At 34.2% G+C, this 13467-nt stretch overlaps 1 pseudogene; it reads left to right on the top strand.

Moving 5' to 3' along the window:
- Window position 1: 1 nt before the first annotated feature.
- The window catches only part of LOC109392886 (keratin, type II cytoskeletal 8 pseudogene), a 51666-nt pseudogene continuing 38200 nt past the window's right edge, over window positions 2-13467 (top strand).

Below are 13467 nucleotides of genomic sequence, written 5' to 3'. Positions count from 1 at the left end.
CATGGCTAAGGCCTGCAGGCACACTGAGAAGGTGCTCTGGGGACAGCTTGGACAAGCTGCAGGTGCGGAACGCCCAGCTGGAAAAAAGAAGTGATAAACTATGCGGACAGTGGAGCCCCTGTTGGCTCACCCCCTTGGGGGGGGGCTAAGAAATGGTGCCCCCAAAGTGGAGCAGCACCTAAAGGGAGAAGCAAGATTCTGGGGAGGAGGCCCTCATCAGGTCTCCTGGGAGGGCAGGCGCCTGAGAAAGAAACTCGTCTTGGTTCAGATAGTTGGAGCTCCTTGATTGTGCCGGTAGGAATGCGGTGCTTCTGCATCCAGTAAGTGAATTTGTTACTTAACTGTTCCCCCAAGATTCTTTTCACTTGAGGTTTGTACTCTCCCTCCCCCACCCCCGCTTTTTTTTCCCCCCTAACTGGTCTCAGCTGAAGGGCTTCTGGGATCTATTCATATTTATTGGTTTTCCTATCCATAATTAGTAAATGTCTTTGCAGAAATTAAGTCAAAACAAAACGAAACATGTCTTTAAAACTACTGTTTCTTTGCATCGTTCTTACTGCCTTAGGCTTCTCATACCTCTCTCCATAAAACATTTTAAGGTGCCTTCTTGCTCCAGAGAGTGATGTCGATGCTGGACTGAGGTCTTCAGAATATGATGTTATCGCTTAGATAAGAATCTTCCTGAATAGAATTCCCTCTGCCTAGAACACTAATTACAGTCCATCACTCCATCTCTGCCACGTTTTACATAACTAATAATAGAGTCATACTTAAGGTTCCAATTTAGACTTCAGTATCTCTTAGGAGCTCACTAGTTTAGGTACCCTTCCTGTTAATAAATGCATGTGCTTTGCACTTCTCACATTGGATTCAAATAATTTGTACAACTATCTAATTCCTCGTTGGACTATGAGCTCCTGGAGTTCAGGTGCCATGTGTTTTAAACCCTTTAGTAAGTGGACTGAATCCAATTAGGGTAACAGATAAGAAATGGCTCTTTTTTGTTCTCCAAACTAATACCTTAAAACATTTGTGATACTCCCAGCCTTGGATAGAATTTTTGCTACAAATTTCAGTTGTAAGAACAACTCCAATTTTAGTAATTAACTCCTTTTGGTATTAAAACGTCCAGTCCAGTTTAATTTAAACTTAAATCTCTCATGCAATGCAAAGCTTCTTCCCGAATGCCAGTGCACGGTGCAGCTATGACCTTGCTTGGCTAGAGGACTGGTAGTGGAAAGGCAAATACTGTCTCCTTTTCCTTCCTTTCTTTATTTCTCACCCTTTGCTCCTGGGTCTCATTTCCTTCTCCAGTGTATTTGGAGAAAAGATAGGGAAATATCTTTTGTGATTGGTTTTGTTAGCATCTGAGCAGCCTGTGTCAGGCCCCAAATGCTAATTCTTCCCTAAGTTGTGATAATGGGTTCCTCTAAGGCTCTTGTGGACCTATGCATATTTCATGGTTCTATTTAGTTCCCACCTCATGGAAGCACATTCTGTAGAGTTCCATTACTGGAATCCTTTTCCCCAGCAGGATATCCTCTTGTATAGGATGCTGTCAAGATGGTTTTAGTCTGGCCATTTGTGCATCATTTTCACTAGGGCAATGGGTAGGTAACTCCTACCTCCTTGCCACATGTCACTTGCAAGGGTATGGGGTACTCGTACTGCATGGCTTTTCCTTATCCTGCTCTGTGGACCCAGATGATAAGCGACATCAGGTGCTTTGTTCATAAATATTCCCCATATCATGGAGATGCATGTCAGGCTTGTGCAAGAATCATCTCGATATGCTCTAACCTAATAACCTCAGAGATGGCCTAATGAGTTTCTGCTGTTTAGAAAGCACCCAGCAGTGGAGTGGGTAGCATGATACCTTCGGGAGTGCTCCTCATTTGTATCAAGGTGGCTGCTGGGGCAAGAAAGGTAAATGTCACAATGCTCTGACTAAGCTGATTATGCGACTGCCTCAGTAAGTCACCCATTCAAGTTTCTAGTTTTCTCTTATATATTGTGGACATGGGTGAATTGTGTTTGCTATTTTAGTAAGTCTAACTTAGATGTAACTAGAATCTGTGTTTATAATGTGGAGGATCTTATTGCCTATCATTTTCAGTTTTGAGGCATCAGTTCAATTTATAGGCATCAGAAAATGTCCCACGTAAAGCCAGAGAGTCACCATGGCAAAATGGTTAAAATTACACTCTCTGTGCCACACCAAGCAGGGCCAAATCCCAGCTCCATCCTTTATTAGCCGTGTGACCTTGGGCAAGTCCCTCAACCTTTCAGTACCTTAGTTTGCTCATTAGAAACATAGAGAAGATAATACTAGTAACTTTCTTGAATATATAATAACTCATAGGTAAAATAACACTCCAAGAATTTCAAGGTTGTACATTAAGAAGTTTGAGCCAAATAGAATAGGTTGTTTGCAAGATGGGTAAATGCAAGAGGAAGTGTAAAAATACGAATAGGCATATACATGCAGTTGGTTCATGGGTATTATGATGCATAGAAATTAATGAAGAAACTGGTTTTCCGTTAGCTTCCTCCAGAAATGGGCCATCACGTTCTAAAATTACATTTGCCATTGCAGACAGCATTGCATTCAGTCCTTAAAAGTTGTTCACCCCTGAACTTTGTTCTGAGAAGGCTAGTGTTTTTTCTGATTAGTAGAACCTCATACCAATCTGGTTGTTGAGTATTTTTATATTACCCCCTAATTATAGGGATGTATATCAGGTATTCAAATTTATTTTATTAAAAATTGGAAATAATAATACACCTATCTGAAAAATAAGAAATATGTATCTTCATTTTAAAATTCTATCTTGAGAAATTGCCAAAATTTGAATTTATATCACAGAAATCCAACTATATAAAGTTTTTTTTTAAGCTATTCTAGATAGTTGGGCTTAACATTTATCTATATAATCAAATATAAATGTATACATGTGTTCCATTTAATTAGAACCTTATGAGGTAATAAGTTTTATATATATATATATAATCTATTTTAATTGTAATTCAAAATCAATTTAGTTATTAGAAAGTATTAAAATATATTTTTATTTTTTATACAGTATTAGCAAACCTGGGTTATATACAGGTTATTTTTTTCAATAAAACACAAATTGAGAATAATGATGTATAGACTATATTTAATTGGTTTCCCCTTTAAAACATAATTAGCATTCCATAGATATCATGAGTGACACCATTCCATAGATAACACCATCCAAAGAGGTTGCTGTAACAACCATTACATAGAATCGTGGGGCAGTCAGTTCATGGGGGAGTTGCCATTTTAAAAAAATGTTCACATTTGTCTTTTAATTATATTTTAATCTATTTTCAGGCCCACTAAAATGGAGTACTATTGTTTTATCATCAGATAAAATTTGTTAAAGCAACCAACACTTTATATAAAGGTTTATTAAAATCCTATGTGCTTTTTCTTTGATATTCTTTTATAATATAAGACTTTGAGAAAATATTGGTTCCTACATGACAGTTCTCATAAGAGAAATTAAATTCTTTAATTATAGGACCAAAATCAAGTTTAACTATAAAATGAGAATGTTTATTAACCAATCTGTATCAGAAATATATGTGTTTTATTTTGTAACTAGTAGCTGAGTTAGAACTGAATGGAACAAAGCTGCAAATATCTCTGTAGGGGCTTGATATATATATACTACCTAAAGGAGCTAGTCATATATTCTGAACCAGTTATATAATTAAACAGCATCATCCCTTCCTACCATCTAAATTTATTCAGTTTTAAAAGGAAGTATTTTATAGGTGGGTAATCAACTTCTATCAGGAGTTATGCTCTGACACCACCCAAATCTAGGAAATTACTATTCTCTGTTGCATGTTAATGATTTTAATGATGGTATCAGGCCATTCCTGATTTTTGATATAGTGAAATATTTTTTGTTACTGTGATCAAAATTTTAAAAAAGTTATTGCATATAAATATATCAGTATACTTTTAATTCTTTTAGAAAGTGAGCACAAACAGTATTTATTTTTTAACATTTAGTATAATATATTATTTAATAGAATTAGGATATGACCATTTTTATATCACTTGAAAAAATATAATGCACCCCCAAAATATTCTGGTTTCAAATATCTAACATTAGTCTGACTGCTCTTTAATATAAATATCATCAAAAGCTTAGTGTAAATTGTGGAAAGAATCTGAAATATATAACAATATATCATAGTATGGAAAAATGAGAGAGTTAGGAATAAGGGTCAGGGAAAAAAGAGTGAGCAAGACTCCTACAGAGATATTTGTAAGTATTTGAGAAAAGTTTTTACCCTTAAAGTTCATGGTCCCAAAAATCAACTGCATCATTTTGTAGTTTGAAAACAAAATTGAAAGAACAGCAAAATTATCCAAAAAAAAGAAAAAAAAATACCATTCTGTAATTGTCTAGACGGGAAATAGCAAACTCAAGAAGTAAAAATTGGCCCTTCATCAAATGATAAATTCTAGAGGGAGTTTACAAATTATATCTTTAGGAGTTTGCAATTGTATAAATGTTTTTGAGCAAAGAATTGCCGTCAGATGCTTTATTGATTGATCAAGAGGTCTGCTAAAGAGTAAAAGGATCAAAAATAAATCAGTTATCACTAGTTAACAACTTTAATTTATGAGCTTATAACAGATGACTACACTGAATATAGAGAGGTTTCTTAGAAATAGTGGAATTAAATAAACATCACCACAAGTCACCCTTTGTACAAAATAAAAACACGACTGTAACCCTATACTATCCCCTTCCAAAAAAATACTAGTCATTTGCTGTTTTGAAATGAACTAAATTATTTTGTAACTGCTGAATGGAAAACCTTCACATCTAGGAGACCTGGGTTTCAGATTTATTGCTTTAATCATTATCTGTTGCTCTTGACAAATCCCTTAAACTCGCTCAGTCACTTTTGTTCTGTCTGTAAAATGATTAAGTGATCTGCTTCTGAACTCTTTTCTGAAGGCTATGCTTGATCTAAGTGTAAGGTATTGGTTTTATTTTTACTTTTTTTTTTATTAGGATGGGGTTTGCACTGTATCCATATGAAGAGGTCTTTTTGATCCTTGCTAGTCAAATGTGGTCCCCGAACCAGTAGCATCAGTGTCACCTGAAAGATTGTTAGTAAAGCAGAATCTCAGGCCCCACCCCAGAATATACACTTGAACAAGATCTCCAGGAGATTCAGATGTACATTAATGTTTGAGAAAAACACTGTTTTAGCATATATATGTCCTTTATCCTTCAAGGCAACATTTTAATGTGCCGTCATCCATCCATTGATACTTTCAGAGTAAATCACTTTAAGAGAGGCATGCTTTTATATGTAATCAGTTCCTCTGATATATTAGTTATGTTAATTAATTCAAACCATGCACATGACTTTTTCTGAGTATTGAGTTAATTATACCAATCCCTAAACAACAGGCCGTAGTAAAAGTTAAGCCTATAATGAGAAAAGTACAGAAAAACAAGCATAGTACAGAATGAGGCAACAAGCATGTTACAATGAAAAGTTCACACTTTTCCAAATAAGATGTGTAGAAGGTGAAGATAACTGTAAAGAAAAAACAATTAGAAGCTAAAAGCAGAAAAATAAGACAATTATTTAAAATTTCTAGCTTTAGTCATTATCATACTAACGATTAAACTTCCAAATTAGTATAATTTTTAAAGCCCATTTTAAAATGAAGGAGTTATGATTTTATATTTGGGTGAAAACTATTGTGTTTCAGTTTCTGAATAAAATGACAAAATTCTTACATCTTTGAGCGATTTTGGCCAAATTATTTTTCTAATATATAATTTGATTCGATTGGCGAAGAAGCTACACTTATTTCATAAGGATTTACTGTGATTATAAACATTGCTCTTTCTGTTTCCTACTGTGAAGTGTTTACTGTTCAAACTATTTATTTCTCTTTATTTTTGCTACTAGATTGACTTATCTCATGATACCAGGTAAAGTCTTTCTGAAGTAAGAAATAAGTCATTGTAGTAGACTAAATAAGATACTGTAAGTTTGGACTTTTTCCCTCCTTATCTCACCCTCCCTCTTTTCCTCTCTTTTTGCTCTCCTTGCTTTCTTTTCTTTATTTTTGAAGACTATTTAAATATATCTACGAGTAGTATATCTATATCTATATCTATGAGTATAGCTATAGCAATAGCTATATCTGACTTGACCTGAAGTAATTGAGGTAGTAACCAGATTATAAATGTGATTTTTGCCGAGGGCCTTTGAGAAATCTTTTCTGATAAAACAGGAAGGTTTTCCTTAATAGAGTGAGTATTTGAGACAAGAAAATGAATTATAAGCAAATAAATTGTATGGAAACAATTTAAAGGTCAGGTTAAAAGTATACTACTAACTCCAAGAGGCAATAAGGTATCAAATTATTTTTGGTATTATTTTGATATTATCTTTGGCAATGATCAAAGAGAAAGATAAAGAGGAAATTAAAAAATACTCTTGGCTCTACTTCCACAACAGTGATCCATCCTCAACCAAATTTGTTCCCACATTTGCTAATAAGAGCACTCCATTGCACCTAACTTGTTTCATGTGACAGTATGACCTTTTGCAATTTCCAATAGTCCTTACCTTGCCATTTTAAACTCAAGAATTATCAGGAAATTAGACTCCAAAGCAAAAACAAATTTTTTAAAAAAATTTTGGATGAAAGTACAAATTAAAATCTCACAGAATATGAGCAACTTCATAGGTTGTTAGACTGTTCAAGATAATAAGTTCACACATATTAATAATGAAATATAATTTCTCAGTATACGGGCTTGACTTTTATTGTATCTGCTGTTAGACTTCTACACAGGAGGCTTCAAATAAAATTCTGTATAGGGCAGAATTATAAAAGGAAATTTTAATTTATTTTATGATAAGTACATCCTGGCTCATAAAACGTACAGTACAGAATGTAATATGTCTAAGAAAGGATAGAGATCAAATAAATAACCAAAGTTTAAATAAAGAATGGATTAGCACTGGTCTCAGTTTTCAAAGTCACTAAAATAGGAATAGCTCTTAAACAGAAAAAAATTAAATCATGTTCCTAAATATAAATGTGACAGTCACTTTTAGGCAAGCTCCGTGATTCATCATGTTTAAGTACATAAATTAACTTGAGAGTTTACATAGTCAATAATTAGTGACTTACCAGATTAAAGTAAAAAATCAATTTAAGAAAACAAAAAGCACATTCTAACTGAAATTCTTTTTGGAGCTTGACTTCTACATAGTTTATTCAATAAATATTTCCTGTAGGTTTGATGAATGAATTAAAGAATGAATGAATAAAGCAAGTCAGACAAAAACATTTGAGAATTATTTGCTTATCTTAGAGAAACTTACACAGACCAACCACATATGTATAAGATGCCTGTCATTTTTTGTACATTCTTTATGATAATTAAAAACTAAATACGATTAAACATGGTGATATAGCCAGGAATGGAAAATATACACAGTGAATTCTAAAAATGTAGCGATTCAAATCACAGATATGAGATGTAATAAAAATAAATGGAAACCACTGATCTGCACTTTGAAAAATGCCACATTTACACCTTCTTATGGAAAATTTTCTCTGGAAAATGTTAATATGGTCTTTAAATCAGCCAATATGTCAAAAGGAGGGATAGTAATAATGTTTATAATGAATAACACTAGAAATAGAGATTTAGACTTTTAAATTTTTCATTATGCTCTAGTCTGGTTTAAAAATAGATTAAAAAGTACTTAGAAATGCAAAATTTTACTTGGCTTATAATATGTAGATTGTATTTTGCCTTTGTTCCTGCCAGCCGTTCTATGTCTCTGCTCTTTCATCATGTTGATAGGTGGGGAGCCATTAGCAACTGTCTGCATATTCTTTCCAAGTTTGTCCACACACCTACAAATGAAACCAAATTTCACAAAATAATAGAAAAGTGAGCCCAAGTCTGTTACTAATATTTCATGAGGATAATTATCTAATTTTAATAGAATTTATTTTAATCAGTTAAAACATTTCTATAAAAAAATTATGATGTAACACTTGCTACATTTAATTAAAATATGGAGTAGGTTCAACATATTTTATGAGATGTGTTTAAAATTTCAACATCAACTTTGCCAAAGTTATTGTAATTTAAATAAAAAACATATTTTTCTTACATTTAATATATTACATGGGTGTAAAAAGAGGCTATACTTATATTAAGAAAAGAGCTATAAAGAAAGTGAATTTAAATCAATAACGTGGCTATTTCTAAATATTTAAAGATCTGATACAACAAAGTCTCACATGATTAACCTTATTATTTATATCATAAATCTTGCGTTTTATATACATTGCCATTGGCTTCTTGACACTTCTGAAAAGCTTATCACTTTGTAAAATTTTTGGAAAGTGTAGAAAATGTTAGATTATATTGTGATGGTATAAGTTATCTTAAAAATACTTTTTCAGGGCCGGCTGAGTGGCTCAGTTGGTTAAGACTTGGCTTAAGAGCACTAGCTCTGAGCAACAGAGCTGCTGGTTCGATTCCCACAGGGGCCAGTGATGCTGCGCCCAAGCTAAGCTGTCGCTGAGCTGCCAACAGCTGGCAGTATGGCTCAGCTGGTGTAACAAGATTGCTTGTTCGATGGTGGGCTATGCCCACCTGCAACTAAGACTAAACTTGGCACCTTGAGCTGAGCTGCCGACTGGATGGCTCAGTGGATAGAATGTGCACTCTTAACAACAGGGCTGCCAGATTCGGCTCCCACATGGGATGGTGGCTATGCCCACCCACAACTGAGATTGAACACAGCACCTTGAGCTAAGAGGACACCAGCTACTGACAGGCAGCCAGATGGAGATGGCGCCCTCCACAACAAAGATTGAAGAACGACAACTTGGCTAGTCCCCTTTCCCAATTCCCCAACACTGTTCCCCTCCCCCCAATTCCCCAATAAAATCTTTAACAAAAAAAACCTTTTCAGAGAGAACTATAATTTCATATATATATGTATATGTATATATCATATATATATGTATGTGTGTGTGTGTATAAACACACACACACGTTATATAAGTCAAATGATGACTTAGATGACAGAAAGAAATAAATAGTTCTATCAGGATCCTAAGAATGTGTACAGTACTGGAAAGCTAACTTAAAACTTAAGTTTACTATGAAAAATCAGTCACTTCGTTTTCTGATTATTTTTCATCAACTGGGAAAATAGGAAAAATTACCTAACATAAAAAATAATGTGGCACTGAATACTTTCTAAAAAATGTTTATATGCATTGATACTCAAAATTTCCATTACAACACACAATTTTTGTTTCAAGCTTTAAATGGAAAACAAAATCCATTTTGTTTTCTTTTTATTTAGTATTTGGGTCTTTTTTTTTTTTTTTTACTCAGGAGCTCGCGCTCTTGAGCGAACTCTTTTTTTTATTAAATTATTTTTTATTATGAAATACACATTTTTTAGAATTAGTTTCAGCTGTACAACACAGTGCAATAGTTATGCTTTTTACCCCTCAAAGTGACAACCCCCCAGTATTTGGGTCTTTTAGTACTTGGGTCTTCCATCTAGTGTATTATTTATAATGGTATCTACTTTATATTAACATTAAAATTCTGAATTAAAAAAAGGGGTTGTGGGCTGACCAAGTGGCTCAGTTGGTTAAGAGCTCGCTCAAGAGTTTGAGCTCTTAGCAACAGCAGTTCGATTCCCGGCCTGAGTTGAGCAGCCGCTTAGCTGCCAACAGGTGGCAGGATGGCTCAGCTTAAAAAAAAAAAAAAGGGGGGGGCCGTTGTTTTGAGCAGTTGTGTTTTTCATTGTGTTAAGATACGCATCAAGACCGACTGGTAAAGTAAGACAACATGGTATTATTATCCTTCATAAAACAATATTAACTTTCTGTAGAAACATGGCACCATATCTATACATCACTTTTTGAAAGATACTGTACATGGAATATGATTTGTTATTATAACTACGTTTTACTGAAAAGTTTTTTAGTATATCCAATAACATAAGTTTAGTTGATGAATAGGAGTGAGAAATATTTTAATTAAAAATTAACCATTCTGGGGCCGGCCGAGTGGCACATTTGTTAAGAGCTGGCTTGGGATGCCAGAGGGCCCTGGTTTGGGTCCCACATATGAGGGCCAGTGACACTGCCCTCTACAGCTAAGATGCTGAACAACAGCTCAACCTGGAGCTGGGCTGCCATGAGTCGGCATAGGCTGCAGCCCCTGCTGTAGTGGGTTGCCATGGGCTACCGTGTGTAGCCAGCAGCCGCAGTGAGCAGCTGTCCAGAAGCCGGCGACTGATCTGCCTCGCCCAGGAAGAGCACAATGATGGTGCCAACTTGGGCCAGTGAAGCAACGTCCTCCACAACTAGACTGAAGAATGACGACAGCAACTTGTCTGTTCCCCTTCCCCCAATTCCCCAGTGCTGTTCCCATCCCCCAATTTCCCAATAAAAATCTTAAAAAAAAAATTAACCATTCTGCTTCACATAAAAAAATAAAATAAAATGTTTCTTGATTATTTTTTTAACAACTTGCACTTTCCACATTGTACAAAAATTGTCATTCAGAAAGTCATATTTTTCTCCATAGGATTTTTGGTATATTCTGTGCTGATAGAGCAAAAATTTTGTAACTGTCCATTCAATTGCTATTTCTGGAGGCAAACTCTAGTATGGTTTCTACCTTTAATCCAGAAGGTTACAAAAGTTAAAAATAGAAATATAATTGAGGAAAAAAAGATGAAGCCAATGTAATGAAAACACATCAGTAGTGCAATTTTAAAACGTTTTAAATACATCAGCACCAGCTAAAGAGGAAATGGCAGCAGATATGGGGTCCTGCACAGTAGTCTCTGAAAAAAACAAGGTGGCTGGGAAACCATTTGGGCAAATTAAATTGCAAGTTATTCAGCCCCACCAAATTAGTTAATAAGAAAAAAAGATAAATTTTAATTCTGACATGTTGAAGGATGCATTTTTATGATACACAATAAAATGGAAAATAAACGGTTCCCAACTAGTTGTTGACAGATAAATGTTGCTAAATATCCAGAATTACTCTCAGGACACAAGGCTCATTGTGGTACAGATTTCAGTCGAGGGGTTTTATGATGAGATAGATGTTCTGGTTGCCAAAAAACTTAATCTTTACCCCCACCCACCTACCACTGCCACACACAGTCTCAAGTAAATAAGGAATAAAGAAGAAAAGTGAATGGGGGTGGACTCTACGTAGGTCACTTGTCTTCTACCCCTTCTCTACTTCCCCAGTAGCGATAGGGATCAAATAGCCTATTCTAATTTACAATATAGCCAGAATAGAAAACATTTGCATCATAAAGAGAAACATTTTTTATGCTGTATTTTTGCCTCTTACGATCAAAGTAAGGCTTTAACAGATTTCTAAATACTTATTTGTCAGAACTATCTAATGCCTTCAGACCAACACTGAGCAAGGGCTATGTATATCCCTCAGGATTCAAAAAAAGAAAGAAAGAAAGAAAGGAAATTGTTGACTAGCAAAGACTGATAAAGGTTAAAATTTGATCCAGAGGTGAACATGAGTGTTTGAGATCAAAGCCTTCAATAATTCTTTCATGATGGAAATACCTAGAGACCATTTTATTTCACTGAATTCAACTTGGATGTACTATGCTAACTAAAAAAACATTTATTCTCCTTTACTTTTACTAAAATAATCAATACCATAAACCACTGGTTCATGTATTTTAGGAGGCCAGGTGGTTTCGAAAATAAGTTTGAATATTTTTTTTCTTACTAATTTCTAATTTGAAGGTATATGTATCCTTCAAATTAGGTACAATAATCAAGATTAGGTATACTTTGAAATAAGAGTGGTTTTAGAGATATATAATTTCATATGTTTGGAGACTCCATATTCAAGGGCTATGATAGAAGAAAAGTAACTAAAATGTTATACTAATATAATAAGACAGTTGAGAGATATATTCTGAATACAATATTTTTATTTTTTTTCTCAGATATAAAGCTTACATATGGTTATAGATTTTTATCCTTAACTAGCTTCAATCACCCATAAAGAAAAGTATTGTTTAAATTATTTATCATCTTTTATAATTTTAGGGTAATTTTAAACTAATACTTTAACAGCTATTTATATGTAAGTACTTTACATAGAATAGTTTTAATTCTATTGAAATTGTAAACATAGATATTATTTAGGGATAGGAAAACCAAGACTCAGAGAGTGTAACTTGAAAGGAGGATACTTAATTAGTGAGAGAGCAAGCTATCTAATCCTAGCCTTATTAGTCAAAATCCTCTTAATGTCATGCTGCCCTTCAAGAAGACATTTCAGTGAATATGTTTATGAAATTAATACAATTTATCGACAAGGATGGAACTTGAGCAAACTAAATATATAGATATGGAATGGCAGGAAAGGAAAGAAAAGAGAAAGTGCATATGTGTCAGGTTTGGACATTTAATTACCACAAGCATGAATTTCTGAGGCAGCCATTGAAAAAGGACCTCCTTAATAAGGAGAGAAATGCTGGTAATAACACATCATGTCTTATCATTAAAAATATTTCAGGAACTTCCTAGGAACTGAAAACATGTCTAAATCCTTGCTAGGGATCTGTGACTATGAGACACAAAAGATAAAATATTAACTTGGTCTCGTGATTAACAAATAAAAGCCATAAGTCTATAAGGTTCTTTCCTTCAAACTAAACTTTCTCCAAATGGTGTTGTTGACAAACTACTTCATTGGATTCTGCTGGAAAACAAAAAGGAACACACACACATTCATGTGGATCTAGGGACTCATAGAGCTCCTGACTACTCGATCTGGCAATTTTCTAAGCACAATAGCCAAAGCAAAAAGGAAATACAGTAATACCTTGGTTTGCGAGCATAATTCGTTCCGGAATCAAACTACTCGTATTGCAAGACATCGCTCGTTTACCACATTAAAATGTATTAGAAATGTTTGCTCATCTTGCAGAACACTTGCAAACCAAGTTACTCACAATCCAAGGTTTTACAGTAGATGAAATGGGGTATATCATGCAAAGGATCTCTTCAATGTACACTTTACTGACCTGTATTACAATTTTATCACCTCCCTCCAAATCCTATAAAGGAATTCCTTTATAAAGTATCATTGCAGTTATGTATGTTAATGTCAGGTCTTCAGAAAAGTCGTGAAGTATTTTGTCTATATTTTTCAAAGGTCATTTATTTATATAAAGAATAAAGATCAATCAATGATATATTGCACGTTTTGTTCGATAACCTTTTGCCATCTTTCAGTGAGCTTCATAATTCCACGTTCATAGAAGGACCTGTCTTTATTTGTGAAAAACTGAACAAGGTGTTGATTTACAGCCTCACCTGAATTGAAT

The sequence above is a fragment of the Hipposideros armiger genome, unplaced genomic scaffold (assembly GCF_001890085.2).
Source record: "Hipposideros armiger isolate ML-2016 unplaced genomic scaffold, ASM189008v1 scaffold_354, whole genome shotgun sequence".
NCBI lineage: Eukaryota > Metazoa > Chordata > Mammalia > Chiroptera > Hipposideridae > Hipposideros > Hipposideros armiger.
This window is presented reverse-complemented; position numbering and strand designations above follow the sequence as displayed.